This window comes from Armigeres subalbatus, chromosome 1, assembly GCF_024139115.2.
Source record: "Armigeres subalbatus isolate Guangzhou_Male chromosome 1, GZ_Asu_2, whole genome shotgun sequence".
Lineage (NCBI taxonomy): Eukaryota > Metazoa > Arthropoda > Insecta > Diptera > Culicidae > Armigeres > Armigeres subalbatus.
The window spans coordinates 126,809,484-126,827,012 of NC_085139.1; positions in this window are offsets into that span (position 1 = coordinate 126,809,484).

The following is a 17,529-nucleotide window of genomic DNA, read 5'->3' on the forward strand; positions in this document are numbered from 1 at the left end:
AAGCATGTGTACGTAACCTTTGTTATTACGGAAGCACAGTAAGCCAAGATACATCTTGAGGAAGTATTAAGCAAAGCTACAAATGCTCTATGGATAAGTAAGGTGACGTTCGGTAAAAAGTGGGGACTAAAGCCAAAAATGATTCAATGGATTTATACGGCGATTGTGAAACCCAGAATGTCATATGCCGCATTACTATGGTGGCCAAAAACAAAAGAAAGGGTGGTTCAGAAGAAGATGGAAAAACTTCAAAGATTAGCTACTCTTTCAATAACTGGTGCAATGAGGAGCACGCCGAATAAAGCGCTAGACGCTTTGCTCCACATGCTACCATTGGATCAATTTATTCAATTAGAAGCAGAGAAGAGTGCTTTGAAGGTCAAGAGAGATTCAAACCTCTTCGAAGGTGACCTAAAAGGACATCTTAGTATTCTAAACAAAATAAGTATCAACTCACTTATCACAAGCAATGATGATTGGATGAGGAGAAAATACAATTTTTATCGATGCTTTGATGTAATTAATCTTGAGCGAAATATATGAGCGAACGGTGGACCAAGTCTTCGCTCAGGATCAATTGTATTTTACACCGATGGTTCAAAGCTGAACGATCAAGTTGGAGTAGACCTGTGCGCCGCCGCGCCACGCCGCCGCCGCCGGTGGTTTTACTCGCGCCGCCGCCGCCGACGATTTTGGGTCGGCGCGCCGCCGATCATAATTTGGCCACGCCGGTGACTAATCGCAATAAAAAAAAATCAATTAACTTAAGTCGAGTTGAGCCAAGCACAAGATTCAGTGTCTCGGCCTAATAATTGAGATCGAAATACGTATCTGTGAAGAAATACAGCGTGGTAGAGTTAATTGGAATAGTACTAAACTAGTCTTATGGAAGTCAAAATTCAATTTCAAATCTACCTCAAGCTATGGTGTCCCTAGGTCAGTGTAGTGACATACATTGTCTTGGTTAATTAACAAGTTGGTTGATTAGTTTGAGAGTTTGAATGAGGATTTATCTAGTATAATAATACATAAATTGTTAAACTGATCTTTGGAATGCGTAAAGCCAAGGCCTCATTTAGTCGGGCACCTACACTTGTAAGAGACTCGCAAAATGGGTTTGTTGTGGAGCCTGGATACACGCCCAAAGCGTCCCCATTCTTGAAGGATCTGGCATTGGTGCAGGAAAGTTATTGCAGTTAAGAAATTTAAGTTGCACATTAGTTATTTGGACATTTTGTTTTACATATGCCAGTATTTAGAATGTCTGGTTATGTCGCGGCTATAAGCCGCCAGACATTCTAAATACTCACGCCTCTAATGTGGACGTGTACAATACACATGTGGAAGTATTGGATTGAGAAATGAATTGCGAGTGATTTGACTATGCGTCCAATTTGGGAATCTCGAGCTCGTTCAGTAGTTGCTAGGTTGCGAAGGCCGACGGAGGTCCTTCGTAGCTTAGTTGGTTAAAGCACCAGTCTAGCGGACTGTAGGGTCATGGGTTCGAGTCCCATCGAAGGGAAAGTGGTTACCTCCAATACATTTTCCAAATCAATATCTTCCACATAACGTACATATTCACATATGAGTTTTCATAACATTGTAAATTAACGTCCAAGTCGGGTGGTTTAATCCCCGGAAATAGGCAATTACCTTTGATTGAACCCCATTTTTTTTTTTATTTATTTAAATCAACTTATTTAATCAGTTTTCTTTGTTTTAAGATTTGTGCTATTAGGATAGTTGGCTTATAAGGCAAACTGATTTAGCAAAATAATTAAATCCCAACTGTTAATGCTTTACCGATTTTTTCTGTTCCGACTCCCGAGTAAGTAATTCATATTTTGAAATCAATTTCTGAACATAACTGTCAAAACCACTTACTTAGCATCACCAAAGCAAATATTACGAGCATCAGTTAAAAACGCTACCCAAACGTAACCCAGAACTGGGGTGTTGTCGCCTCGCTGAATAGTATTTAATCAAATTATTTAGTTAAAACGTCAGGTATTTTCAAACATAACGAAAATTTAATTTAATTTAATTGTCTTGAAATTATTTAATACTGTATTATAAAAGCCTTATTGTGAAATTCCTGGAATTTCGGAGAATATTCGAAGAAGTATCGTTCAAACATTCATTTACGAATTCCTTCGAAAAATACTCCAGAAATTAGTTCGGAAATAAATCAAGAAATTTACTTGATAATTCCTTCAGATATTCCTCCGAAAAGTTCCTTTTAAAAAGCCTTAGAAGATTATTTTAAAAATTCTTCCTATTTTTTTGGGTATTCCTTCGGAGATTCCTTACAAAATTTTTCCGAAAATTCCTCAAGAATTTTCATTACGGATTTCTTCAGAAAATTCTTTACGAATTTCTTTCGGAAATTTCTTAAGGAATGCTTTCGGATTTTTTTCCAAAAATTCCTACAATCTCCTTCGGAGACTCCTTGAGGAATTCGTTTGGATGTTTCCTTAGCAATTCCTGTGAAAATTCCTTAAGGAATTCCTTAAAATATTCCATTTGTCCTTTTAAGAATTTCTTCGGAATTTTGTTGAGAATTACTTCGAAAATTTTTCCTTTTGAAATTGTTTCGGCATTTATTTCATCAATCGCAGGAAAAAGTTTTTCTAGATATTCATAAGGAATTAATTCAAATTTTGCCTAAGGAATTTCTTCAGAACTCCTTCAAAAAATTCTTCGGGAATTCTTCCGGTACTTCCTGCAAAAATGCCTTCATCTTGCCTAAAGTCTTTGTTTGTTTGTTGTTTGTTTTTGGATTTTTTTTTCGATAACTCAATAAGTAACAACGTCGCAAACAATTTCATTTTCAATAAATTTGATAAAAAAAATCTGGAGAAATCTCCGAAGGAAATCATGGAGGTTTTACGAATAATCTTTTAATGAAGTCCCTGGAGGAATATCCGAATGAATTCCGGGCGGTATTTTTTTTTGTTATTTAAGAAATAAAATTATGGAGGAATTCACAAATAAGTTTTTGGAGGCGTTTTTGAAGAAATTTGTACTGGGTTTAGTGCAGCAATTTCCAAATAAACTTTTGAAGGGATTCCCAAAAGAGAACCTGCATGGATTTTCGAAAATAATTCCTAAAGGATCTTCTAAAAGATTTTTGAAGGTAAAATACTTTCCTAAATAATTCCTAAAGGAATTTCCAGAGGAATCGATAAAGGTATTTTTGAAGGATTTTATGATGGAATTTCCGAAGGAATTCTCAAAGAAAATTACGGAGAAAATCCTAATAGAATTTCAGAGAAAATGCCTACTGGTTTTTCTGATGTAATTCCTAGGTTTCTCCAAGAATTCCTTTGGAATTTTTCTCAGTAATTTATTCGCAATTTCCTCCAGAGATTCCTTTGAAGATTCGTCCAGGGATTCCTAAGGAAATTGCCTCAAAAAGTTCTAAAAAACTCCTCCGTAAACGAATTCCAGAAAGTTCTTCGGAAATTCTTTCGGATATTTCTTAAAATTTACTTCGGGATTACGTCAGAATTTCCTCCACATATTCCTTTGTTTAGGAAAACCTTAGGAAATTCGTTATGGTTCGTTCTTTTAGAAATTCCTTTGAAAATTTCTTAGAAAATTGCTTTAATAATTGCTTCATAAAATCCTTTAGGAATTCTTTTGGATATACCTTCCGAAAATCATTCGCAAATTCCTTTTGAAATATCGACGGAAAATATTTTAGAATTCCTCCAAAATTCCTCCAGGAATTCATTTACAGATTCCTTCGGAAATATGTTTAGTCATTGAAAGTTTGCTAAGGAATTTCTTCGGAAATTAATACGAAGAATTATTTTAGGAATTCCTTCGGATTTTTTTAGAATAAAAAACGTTGGAAATTTTATAGAAATTCCTCTAAGGGGTTACTTAGCAAGTTCTTTGACAACTTTTCCTGAAATTCCCATAGGAATACTTTCAGAACTACCTTGAACAATTCCTTGGGAATTTCTACGGGTAATCCTTTGAAAATTCTTTGGTAACTTTAGAAAGAAGTTCTTGGACATTTCCCTCAATAATTCCGTCACAACATTCTCCATTTCTTTTGCATTTTTTCGGGAATCACTTCAGAAATAAATTCAAAGAAATTTCTTTGAAATTGCTTTTGGGAACCATTTGGAAATTGTTCTAAAAATTCCCTAGAACATTTTTCGAAATTTACTGAAAAGATTCTTTCTGATTTTTCTGCGGCAATTCCTTCGGTTTCCTAATGTAAACTATTTTTAAAATCGGTGTTCCGGGCAAAATTATAAAAAACCTATACATATAATAAGCAAGGCCTGCGTGCCCAAACCTTTGTTCCTTATTACGAATAAACGAGTCTACATTAAGCAAGGTTTTGTATTTTCTTGGTGTGATTTGTGGGAAATGAGTCGTGGGATCAATAGTGAATCTTACACTAAGTTCTTTCGAAAATTCCTTCAAAAATTTTGCAAGAAATGTCTTTATAAACTCTTTTCGCTATTCTCTCGGAGAGTGCTTTCTGAACCCCTTCGAAGATTTTTTCCAGCAATTTCTTCGGAAATTGTTTTAGGAATTCTTTCGGAAACTATTTATACTCTTTCGGAAACTAATTTTCGAATGAAATCCTGAAATAATATTCTACGGCAGCGGTTCTCAACCTTTTTCTTGAGAGGTACCCCTTCAAACTTTTGCATTAATTGAGGTACCCCCTCTTGAAAGTAGGCTTCCAAGCCTCTTGAAAGAATAATTCCGAGCCTTTTGAAGGGAGGCTTCAAAGCCTACAAAAAGAAGCTTCTTAATCTCTTGAAAGTAGCTCTTGATAATAGGCTTCTAAGCCTCTTGTAGACACGCTTTTTAGCCGCTTAAAAAGATGATTATTTTGCATCTTGAAAGGACGCTTCTGAGCCTCTTAAAAGTATGCTTCCAAGCTTCTTGAAAGAAGAATTCCGAGCCTCTTGAGGGGAGGCTTCCGATTCACTTAAAAATAGGCTTTCGAGCTCTTCTGAGCTTTTTGAAAGAAGGCTTCTAGCCCTCTTAAAAGGAGACTTCCGAGCCTCTTGAAAGGAGCTTCTGAAAGTATGCTTCCGCACCTCTTGATAAGAGGCTTCTGAGCCCCTTGTAAAGAGGCTTTCGAGCATCTTGAATGGTGGCTTTTGAGCTACTTAAAAGGATGCTTCCTATGCATTTTTAAAGGATGCTTCTGAACCTCTTGAAAGTATGCTTCCAACCCACTTGGAAGAAGAGTTCCGAGCCTCTTGAAGGGAGGTATCCGGTGCTCTTGAAAGTAGGCTTCCGGGCTGCTTAAAACGAAGCTTCCAGGCCTCTTGAAAGGAGGCTTTCGAGCCTTTTGAAAGAAGGTTTTCGAGCTTCTTGAGAGGAGGCTTCCAAGCCTCTTGAAAAGAGCCTTTTGAAAAGAACCTTCCGAGCCTCTTGAACGAAGGCTTCCAAGTTTTTTGAAAAAGGCTTCCGACCCTCTTGAAAGGATCCTTCAGAGATTTTTGAAAGAAGGCTTCCGAATCTCTTAAAATGAGGCATCCGGGTCTCTTGGTAGAAAACAAAGGCCTCTTGAAAGGAGGGTTCCGAACCTTTTGGAAGAACCCAGTCAACACAAAATCATATATGATGCAGCATAAGATGCTAGAGTGGAGACGATATACGTACATGTTGTATGGGCCTCCACTTTAACATCTTATTCGGCATTATATACAATCTTGTTGTGACTGGGAAGGCTTCTGAACATCTTGAAAGGAGGCATTCGAGCTGCTCTGAAGAAGGCTTCCGAGAAGCGTAGAAGAATGCTTCTTATTGTCTTGCCACAAAGCAACCAAGCTTTTCTGTAAAAAAAAGCCTTCATGCCTCTCAAACGGAGGCTTCCTAACCTTTAGATTCTAGATTTTGGTTCAAAACCATGTTTCTAACATATTTGTCAACATTTTGTTTAGATCAGGTAGATTGCAATAAATATTTTTTTTTAATTTGCTTTTTGTCCGATTGTTTTTTTTTTCGTTCAGCAACCCTTCATACGCTGTTCTGGTTTAGGAGGGCAGGGTTCAATAGGCTTTGGTTTACTGATCGCCATGCATATTATGTACAAGACAAAGTTTTGAAATAAAATATACACAATTATCAAAACTTTTTCAATAAGCTCCGATTGGAATTGAAATACGTCCGCCATTATGCATTTTTGCCCGAGGTACCCCCTAGGGCCAGTGAAGGTACATATACCCCAGGTTGAGAACCGCTGTTCTACGGTTTTACCTGTGGTTTTACTAAAGGAATTTCCCAACGAGAACCTTAACGGTTTTTGAAAAATGCCTTCATGGAGTTTCCGCAGAATTTCTTATAGGGTTTTACAAAGGAATTTCTAATGAAACTTAGAAAAAAAAATGTAGTTTCCTCCGGAAATCCCTTCAGGAACTCCACGAAGAACTTTTTTGGCATATTTTACCAACTTTTGAGAAAAATATTCAATTTGGTTAGTCATCGTGCCCAAGTCTTATTCAGCCAGAGCTCATTTTAGTTATGTTGATCATCTATTAAGATTTGCGCATACAAAAACGCGAGGTGGGGAGTAAACTGTCCATTGTGGTTGTCATTAGTGGACTCCATCGTGAATGCCCTTCCAGGATCTAAGGGTCACAGCAGATGAACGAAGTAGCACTGCAAATTCTCTAAATATACTAGATACGCAGCCGCTCAATTATTGCCCAATTGTATATGTAACTCAAAGAATAGTAGTTAGAATTTTTCTGAAATTTAGATATATTGAGAAATAAATCGACTGGAGTTTATCAAAATCCTGAATTGGGAAAACTTTTGGAAAAAAAATATTAACAAATTAGTCCTATGACACCGAAGTCTAATCCTCAATACTGCTCAAGGGATACGAAAAGTGAAGCAGGATTCGTTGTTAAATTTTGATTCATCAAAATCAGAGAATGGTAAAATAATTTTAATTTAAATAACATTTTGAGGTCAGGTACTTATTAGTGTCGCTGGTAATTTACTATGGAATGTGCTGTTTGATGATCGACAAACATAGAATATTTCAATTTTAATCCACTGAAGTCGATTTTTATACGGGCGATTCGTACGGTGTGAATCAAAACCACGTGAATTAAAAAATCCGCGTTAAAATTGATTTTTTTTGCCATTGATTTTTTCATCCACGCCGGTTCACGCCGCCGCCGCCGCCGCCGATAAAAGCCAACGGCGCGCCGCCGTGACGCCGCCGCCGCCGGGGCAAAAGTGACCACTACGCCGCCGCCGCCTATTATATGACCGGCGCACAGGTCTAAGTTGGAGCAGGCGTAACTGGCCCAGGGATAAATATCTCGATTTCCATGGGCAAGTGGCCAACTGTTTTCCAAGCTGAAGTTCAGGCTATTCTTGAATGCTCTAACTTATGCTTACGCCGAAATTACAGGCATTCAAATATTTGCATAATGTGTGACAGTCAAGCAGCATTGAATGCTTTGAAATCAGCAACATGCACATCCAAACTCGTTTGGGAATGTGTTCAGTCAAACCTTGGATAGTCGTAACAAAGTGAACCTGTATCGAGTTCCTGGTCATTGTGGCATTGAAGGCAATGAACAAGCTGATATGCTGGTCAGACTTGGTTCATCTTGACAATTCATAGGTTCCGAACCATTTTGTGGTGTATCTGTGTGTTCTCTTCGAATGGAACGCAAATCTTGGGAACATTCTAAAATAGAGGACATCTGAAAAACACCTTGATTGCGAGGCAGTCAAAACGTTTCATCACACCAAATGTATTTATCACTCGCAAAATTTTAGATCTTTCAAAAAAAGATCTTAACACATATACAGGTCTTATAACAGGCCATTGTCCGAGCCGATATCACTTGAATCTGTTAGGAAAACTTCAAGATGATGTATGTCGTTTCTGCGGCACACATGTAGAAGACTCGGAACATCTGTTATGCCATTGTCCGGCAATTTTTAGAAAGAGATTACAGTCCTTCAATAGGGGGCTTATAGAACCCTCAGAAGTTTGAAGAACAAGTCCCAATATGGTAGTACGATTCATCAGAACCATAATACCGCATTGGGATAACGCTGGTAGTCAAGGAAATGCAATTGCTCTAAATAGTAATGATGCGTCAACTTGACAAAGCTAGATCAAATGGGGCATATATCACAATAGATCTAACAAATGGTCGCAGTGACCCAACAGGGAAAAAAAAAAAAAAAAAGCCAGATGGAGTTCTCATGTTTAAGACAGTTGAACGCCTAAACTGGACCGTAAATAAAACCCAGCCACCATAGCATGGTCTTGTTTTGTGCCTAAACTTAAAAAAATACCAAGGTGAAAGGAGCAAAAGATCCAACGAACAAAAGTTAGAAGAAACAAAAGTTTAGGAGGTCAAAAGTTAACACGAACAAAAGAAAATGAAAATAAAGTTTCATGAGCGTGTATGTTGTGACTAACATGTAGTTGTATTATAACTAGAAGGATATAGTTATATTAATATTTACAATCGGAATTTGTAACAGCTTTCGTTACAATAGTTTTTGTAAAAATGTAAACAGTACAAAACATTCCAGCACTTTGTAGTTCAATTCAATTCAATTATAGCTTTATTAAACGTATACAAGTTTTGGATCTGTTTACATGGTTTTCATATTCTTTAATTCATGTACACCATCCAGTGAGCAAATTGCTCTTTGAAGGAGGTGTTTATACCGTATGCTTATCTATTCCAAGAACAAAACAAAAATTAGGTATTATTATTCAAAGTATTTGTAACACTATGCTTTCACTATAATATAATCCAATAAAAAAAAAACAAAGTTAATTCGTTGATCAATTTAAGTATAATATAAATGGAGGATGTTATTCGTCGAGCTCGATGATCTCTATAGTGCTATGCGACACATCGCCACCGGTTGATGTTGATAGATTCCACGTATTATTGTGTGATGAAAGAAAAAATAAGGTTAACGGATTAATTGAGTATTTACCTATATGAGAAAGTGATTAATTTTATCTTTAAAGTATTCGTTTAATTTATGTTTGAACAAATTGCAGGCTCGAAATCTTTTTATCGTTAAAGGCAAGGTGTTATATAGTTTACTACCATAATATGTTATTCTTTTTCGACCAAATTCTGATCGAGGTCTTGGAAGAATGAAGTTTCCCTGCTGCCGAGATGCTCTGATTGTCTGCAGTATTGATAGACTGTAATTGTGGTGTAGGGGCTGGTTAGTTGCAATTTTATGCATCTGCATCATTATTTGAAACTCATACAAAGCCTTAATTGGTAAAACAGAGTGTGATTTGTCACTGTACAATATATTTGTGGGATACAAAAAGGGTTTTTTAAGAATTAATTTGAGACATCTGTTTTGAATAACTTGTAATTCTCTCAGTTGTGATTTATTTGAATTTCCCCAGTTTGAGACGAGATACGAGAGTCTAGAGTGAACCAATGAAAAATAGATATTTTTTAAGCAAACAGGTGGTAAGAAAGCGGAAATTTTCTTCATAATCCCACATAGAGACCCGATTTTATTTTTGAGCATCTCAACATGGGGTTTCCAACTCATTGTGGAGTCAATTATAAGACCTAGGAAAGTGTACTCTGATACTTCATCTAATACTTGCCCTTGTATTACGACAGGATCGTGAGCTGGAATTTGCCTCCTCGAAGAATGAATCAACATGTACTTAGTTTTCTTCAGGTTCATAGATAGAACGTTCGAATTGAAGTAATCAAGAAGTAGTGAGGCATCTTGTTGAATATCTTGCAATATTACACCACAGTCCGATCCTTTGTAGAAAATGCTGGTATCATCGGCAAACAGTCGTAGTTTTCCGGACAAGGGTAGCTTTGCCAAATCGTTAATAAAGAGCAAGAATAAGATTGGACCCAAGTTGCTGCCTTGAGGAACTCCTGTGCGAATGAACTGCATTGTAGATTTATGTTTGCCAATTGATATAAATTGTTTTCTGTCCTTTAGATAATTCTCAAGCAATAGTCCAGCTAGTCCCCTTATGCCATAACCTTCTAGTTTCGAAACGAGCAAAGCGTGGTCGACGGTGTCAAATGCCTTCTTCAAGTCAATAAACATAACCCCTCCATAAAGCCGATGATCTAATGCATCATAGATTTGATCAACCAGATCACACGAAGCCGTTAAGGTACTTGACCCCTCTCTGAAACCGTATTGATGCTCAAACAAGATATTGTAGCGTGTCAAATATTCCATCAACCTAACTACTAACAGTTTTTCAATTATCTTATCAATGACGGACAGTGTGGAAATAGGGCGGTAGTTGTTCAAGTTCTTACGGTCTCCAGATTTAAACACGGGAATTACTTTGGCTATTTTCAAAGATTCAGGGTATTGACCCGTTATAATGATTTCATTGAATATTTCGACAATAATCGATGCAAACAAGTTAAAATGAAGTTTAACGAAAGATACTGGAATATTGTCATGACCAGCAGATTTTTTTGCATCCAAATTATGAATTATTTGTATGATTTCATTCCTTGTAGTAGGATTTAAATACATTGAATTCTGTTGGTATTGTAACAAGTTCATTGGATGTATACTATGATCTTTCCTAATCGCTGATGCTAGATTGTCCCCTATACTACTAAAGTAATCATTAAATATGCTACAAACTTCAACCGTATTGTTGACTAAACGGCCTTCTATTTCTATTTCATATGTATTACTGTGCTTCGACTTTCTGCTTAAAACATCATTAATCACATTCCATGCCGATTTTTGATCCCCTTTCCGCATTAGTCTATTGTAATACTCTTTTTTGTGTTGAATTTTCTTCTTGCTAAGTAATTTTGACACGTGTTCTAATAATCCTGCTATCCGCTCATCGTGCAGCCTATGCCGCTTCTTTTTTAGCAATTTGTTTTTTTGCTTAATCAAGTACCAAATGTCCATTGACATCCAGGGACAATGTCCCTTTACCTTCGCTTTGATTGATATAGATTTGGAGCAATGTTTTAAGCACGAATTGTAAGAGTCAGTAATGTACATGATTTTATTGTTTGCTGATAGGTTCAGAGGCATGCGGTTCATTAACTGAATGAAAATATCACTCAATCGAGCATGATTAACAATTTCTTTGTGAAGTATCATTTGAGACTTTTCACACTCGACATTGATTGAAGAAAGTATTAAAGAATGATCACTAAGGTCGACAATAACAGTTTCATTCACAACATCAGATACAATAGCACTAGAGCAAGCTATATGATCTAACACATTTCCGCTTACAGGCCTTGTTGGTTCTGTATTCGTTACAACTACATTGTAAGAGGATAAAAGTCGCGTATATTCACGTACAATGTTATTAGACTGAATATTAACAGGAATGTTTATATCACCTACAAGGATACAGTCACAATCGTTAGGTACACTGGCCAGCATGCTCTCTATTTCTAAAAGACATTTTCTTGCTTCGTAATTTGGCGGTCTGTATATTCCATGAATATGTATTGGTGTTCCATAAGTGCTAACACGACATCGAATATGATGAAAACCGTCACTAACTTTACTCAAATCAATTTCCGTACTCATATCATCACGAACATAAAATGCTAATCCACCACTTGAGCTCGATCTGCATGAAAATGTTCCTCGATAGCCTTCAATGTTGTACAAACCAACACAGTCCTCTTTGAGCCAGGTCTCACACAATATGATAATATCAATACGCTCACCGTATTTTTGCAGAATCGCTTTGAAACTATCAAACTTCATTAGGTCATTTATTCCTCTAATATTGAGCTGGAGTATTTTGAGTGACTTATTTGTTGAAACATATCGTTTTATTAACCAATCTTCAATACATTCATATACAATATTACAAGCCATTTAGCAAAATTATATTAAAAACACAAAACTGTACCACAAGTTTTTTCTAACGACGTTTTGGGGCTGGTCCACCCTCTGGGGATGAAGAAATTCCCCGAACAAGACGTCGTTGGGATGACTTTCTGATTTTTTCCAAATCCACTACACTACGGATTACTTCGACCTTTGCTGACTCATTTTTCTTCATCAGAATTGCGCCGTTGCGCCCAGCCCAAACAAACTTGAAGTCCAACTGTTCCTGTACGACCCGCGCTTCTTTCAGCAACCTGATACCATAGCCAGTTAGCTCATCACGTAAAACCACTGCCCTTGCAGTATCAGTAAAAGTTGAATCAATTTGTGGCAGGGATAGCTTACCATGATTCTTCTTTTTGTCGAACAACTCTTCCTTAACCGTTTCACTATTGAATGTTACTTTTAAAGGAACTTGATTCGTATCATTGTTGTTATATTTTATCAGACGTCGTGCCTCTAATACCGACCCCGTCTCCAGCTCACACCCCATAGCAGCGGCAACATTGCACACAATTTGTTTTGGATCTTCATTCTTCCTCATCGGGATGCCGAGAAGAACAGCATTCTTCGATATTGCCATTCGGTTGATTTTATCAAAATCAGTCTCCAGAGTGTTCATCCTGCTATTCAGTGAGTCGTCCATCTGATATAACGTGGAAACGTGGGACTTCAGTGTTCCATACTCTGCCTTCAGCGTAGTAACCTCTGTGAGTAGATCATCCAACTTTGAGGAAACGAAATTTTGGAATTTCTCGATGTCTGCAATGGTTGTTTTCAATCCCTGCAACTCCGTTTTTGTTTCCCTCACTTCTGTCAACACCATTTGCAGTTCTCGCAGTACCTGAGACTCAGTGGAAGCAATGCTCATCTCTCTGTGGTGAAATTCTTGGCAATCAAGCGAACAGAAATATGGTCGTTCTCGTATCTTCCGTACCGCATTTCCGATAATGTTTTTGCACTTTAGATGCTCACATTTGTGGCAGTAAATGCATTCTATCAGTTTCTTCTTGTCATTCTCATCTTTTCCGCAGGATACGCAAATACAAGCAATATCAGACATCATGAGAGTGTACAGAATGTCGCACAATGCACACTATCACTGTATCGTCAGGCAGTTACGCTACAAGTATCCACCGAAATATTTCACGTCGCACTATTTCACGCGAAGTGATATCGAAACAATGAACGTAATAGCTATTATCCGTTGCTATAAGAATTCTGCGAGATTCTTTCTGATCGTGTTTTCGCGTTTATACGTTATTATTTCGCACAATTTTATTTTCTTCAGAATCTAGCTACGTAGTACAACTAGTCTCGCACAGACCTTTTTATTTTAAGAGTTTAAAACACTTGGAAATTTGCATTTAATTTAAGGGTTGAATAGATTTCGCACTTATACCCAACAGTGTTGCCGTTTTTTTTCACTTGATCAGTCACCTGAATTACCCTTTGCCTTGTTTGCCCACAGAACGTTTTACAGAATACGGGAAAGTAGGTTCAAGGTTCAAGGCTCCATCACGTTGTTTTGAAAATTAATGACTATATCGCTTGTTTATAATAGTAATGCAGTTGGTACGAAAAAGTGCAGCAGCGATGAATAAATTTTGTTTACCACTACTGGAGTGGGTGGAAATGGGGTGTTAAGAATATGCCACCTGATACATAATGTTGCCAGACTTGACGAAATGTTTATTTTATATCATAACACATGTTCACGGTGCAGGGATAAGGATGGGAGCATCTTGACGGACGAACGTATGGTTATCGAAAGGTGGAAGCAGCACTACGAAATAAAAACATTTGAATGACGCTGAGAGTACATGCAGTGAAAGTCAAGGCAGCAGAGGAGATGACTACGTCAGTTCAGCGGACGATGGAAGCCAACCAGCCCCCACCTTGAGGGAAGTTAAGGATGCCATCCAACAGCTAAAGACCAATAAAGCAGCTGGTAAGGATGGTATCGGAGCTGAGCTCATCAAGAGCTGGTCACTTGCCTGCACAAACTGATAGTCAGAATCTGGGAAACTGAACAGCTACCGGAGGAGTGAAAGGAAGGGGTTATATACCCCATTTACAAGAAAGGCGACAAGCTGGAGTGTGAGAACTTTCCAGCGATCACCATCCTTAATGCCGCCGCCGACGTCTGTCACCATTAGTAAATGAGTTTGTGGGAAGTATCAAGCCGGCTTCGTTGACGGCCGCTCGACAACGGACCAGATCTTTACTGTACGGCAAATCCTTCAAAAATGCCGTGATTACCAGGTCCCAACGCACCATCTGTTCATTGATTTCAAGGCGGCATACGACAGTATAGACTGCGTAGATATATGGAAAATTTTGGACAAGAACAGCTTCCCTGGGAAGCTTACCAGACTGATGAAAGCAACGGTGTATGGTGTGCAAAACTGTGTGAAGATTTCGGGCAAACACTCCAGTTCGTTCGAATCGCGCCGGGAACTAAGACAAGGTGATGGTCTTTCGTGCCTGTTGTTCAACATTGCGCTAGAAGGTGTCATGCGGAGAGCCGGATGTAACAGTCGGGGTACGATTTTTAACAGATCCAGTCAATTTATTTGCTTCGCGGATGACATGGACATTGTCGGCCGAACATTTGCAAAGGTGGCAGAACTGTACACCCGCCTGAAACGTGAAGCAACAAAAGTTAGACTGGTGGTGAATGCGTCAAAGACAAAGTACATGCTTGTGGGCGGAACCGAGCGCGACAGGTCCCGCCTGGGAAGCAGTGTTACGATAGACGAGGATACCTTCGAGGTGGTCGAGGAATTCGTCTACCTCGGATCCTTGCTAACGGCTGATAACAATGTTAGTCGTGAAATACGAAGGCGCATAATCTGTGGAAGTCTGGCCTACTACGGGCTCCAAAAGAAACTGCGGTCAAAAAAGATTCGCCACCGCACCAAATGTGTCATGTACAAGACGGGGACATGAAACATGGACAATGCTCGAGAAGGACTTGCAAGCACTCGGAGTATTCGAGAGACGGGTGCTTAGGACCATCTTTGGCGGTGTGCAAGAAGACGGTGTGTGGCGGCGAAGAATGAACCACGAGCTTACCCAGCTCTACGGCGAACCCAGTATCCAGAAGGTAGCTAAAGCCGGAAAGGTACGATGGGCAGGACATGTTGAAAGAATGCCGGACAGCAACCCTGCAAAGATGGTGTTCGCTTCCGATCCGGCAGGTACGAGACGGCGTGGAGCGCAACGAGCGAGATGGGCAGACCAGGTGCAAAACGACTTGGCGAGCGTGGGGCGTATCCGAGGATGGAGAGATGCTGCCTCGAACCGTGTATTGTGGCGTCAAATTGTTGATTCAGTGTTATCTGTTTAGACGTAGACTAAATAAATTAAGTGGAAGCTTTTGTCCCACTGAAGAGGGAAACGGCGAGGATAGGCTTGACCATAAACTCTACCAAGATAAAGTACATGGTGGCAGGTAGAGATAGAGCAAGACCTAGTGGTGTTGGTACTGAGGTAGTACTTGATGGGGATGTGTTTGAAGTTGTTGGAGAATTTGCTTACCTTGGAACGCTTGTGACATGCGACAATGACGTTTCCCGTGAAGTGAAAAGACGCATTGCTGCTGCAAATAATGCCTTTTACGGATTACGTTACCAGCTTAGGTCCCGCAGCATGCAGACGGAAACGCAATTTGCCCTATACAAAACTCTGGTTCTACCAGTGGCCCTTTATAAGCATGGACGTTAAAAGAGGCCTACCGGAGAGCTTTCGTGGTTTTCAAGTGAAAAGTGCTGCGTATAATACTCGGAGGGAAACGAGAAAATGGTGTGTGGCGCAGACGCATGAATCATGAGCTGTATACAAAGAAAAAATATTGTGAATCGTATAAAATACGGCAAACTTCAGTGGGCTAGTCACTTGGTGCGAATGTCGGAAGAAAGAATAGCGAAAACAATATTCAACAGAGCACCAGATAGGGGACGGTGACTTCGTGAAAGGCCACGAACACGCTGGCTGCACGCGCTGGAATCGGACATGGGGACCCTGGTGTATCAACGCTGTAGGCAATCAGGTATCCAGGTAGGTAAGTTGATAGTTTTCAAATTTGTGCTGTGATTTTGTTTTGGTTCATTTGTATGGATTTGACAGTCGGATTAACGAGAGAAACCTCGATAGTCCGGTCATACATTTGTCGAATCAGCGGGAGTATACTGTAGTCGATTGTTGGCAAATGGAATGGAGCGATGTAGTCTGCTTCGAAGAGGTTTTTGTCTCTTTTTTATCGTTGATCGTTATCTACTAATAGCAATTAAGAGCATATTATTCGGAAACTCGGTCGTACGAAAATCATTTTTTTTGTGCCGTCGTCTTCTTTTGAAAAATCAGGGGTTACTTTGGACATTTCGAAACAAGGATTATAACGAAAATTATTATAAAATTATAAATTATCACCAATCGGGTGTCTTGTTGATAGTAGGATGACAACTTTCTGTTTCAAATTTGGTATTTTTTCCGTTTATTTTTTTCAAAAAATCAAAAATCCACAGTAGCCCCCGGAGTCAAAAGAAGCCCCGCACGACGGTATCTTGGCTATGCATATGCACAGCACATGTTTCGAAATGGACAAATTGATATGAAATTTGCGAAAAAGAATTCACGTGTCTTGGAGGGACTCGAACCCACAACCTCCTACTCTCTAGATAGGCGTGATAACCCCTACACAACAAGACCACTTAAAGGTCACGTTTGCTGAAAAGCCATCAGAATCCGAGTACCAACCTCCACTGCGGTTAGCTCTTTTTTGCAAATTGAATATCTTTTGGATGCTTGATTGCGAAGATTGGGCAACTTTGAAAGGATGGAGGAAGCCTACATCAGACTGAAGGGTGAAGCTAACCGGTTTGGACTAGTCATCAACACGTTGAAGACGATGTACATGATAGAAAGAGGGTCAAGAGAAGACAACGCGAGGCATCTACCACGAAGTTGTACCGGTTGTGACGAAATCGAGGTGGTCGAAGAATTCTTGTACTTAGGCTCAGTCCTCTACGGACACGAGACCTGGACAATGCTCGTGGAGAACCAACACGCACTTGGAGTTTTCGCTGCGCACCGTCTATTGTGGGGTTCAGATGGCGAACGGTATGTGGAGGAGGCGAATGAATCACGAGTTGCGTCAGCTGTTGGGAGAACCATCCATTGTTCACACTGTGAGACCGGACGACTGCGATGGGCCGGGCACGTATCCAGAATGTCGGATAGTAATCCGGTGAAAATGGTTCTCGACAACGATCCGACAGGCACAAAAAGGCGAGGAGCGCGGTGCGCAACGTGGATCGATCATGTGGAGGTCGATTTGCGGACTCTCTGACGGCTGGCGACGTGCAGCCATGAACCGAGCCGAATGAAGATGACTTAAATGTACTACACAGGCCACTCCCGTCTTCTTCTTATTTACATTACATTTACATTATTGGGACAGAGCCGCCTCGCTGCTTAGTGTTCATTCAGCACGTCCACAGTTATTAACCGCAAGGATTCTAAGCCAAGTTACCATTTCTGCATTCGTATATCATGAGGCTAACACGATAATACTTTTATGTCAAGAGAAGTGGAGACAAGTTCCAAACCGAAAATTGTCTAGACCGGCACCGAGAATCGAACCCAGCCACCCTCAGC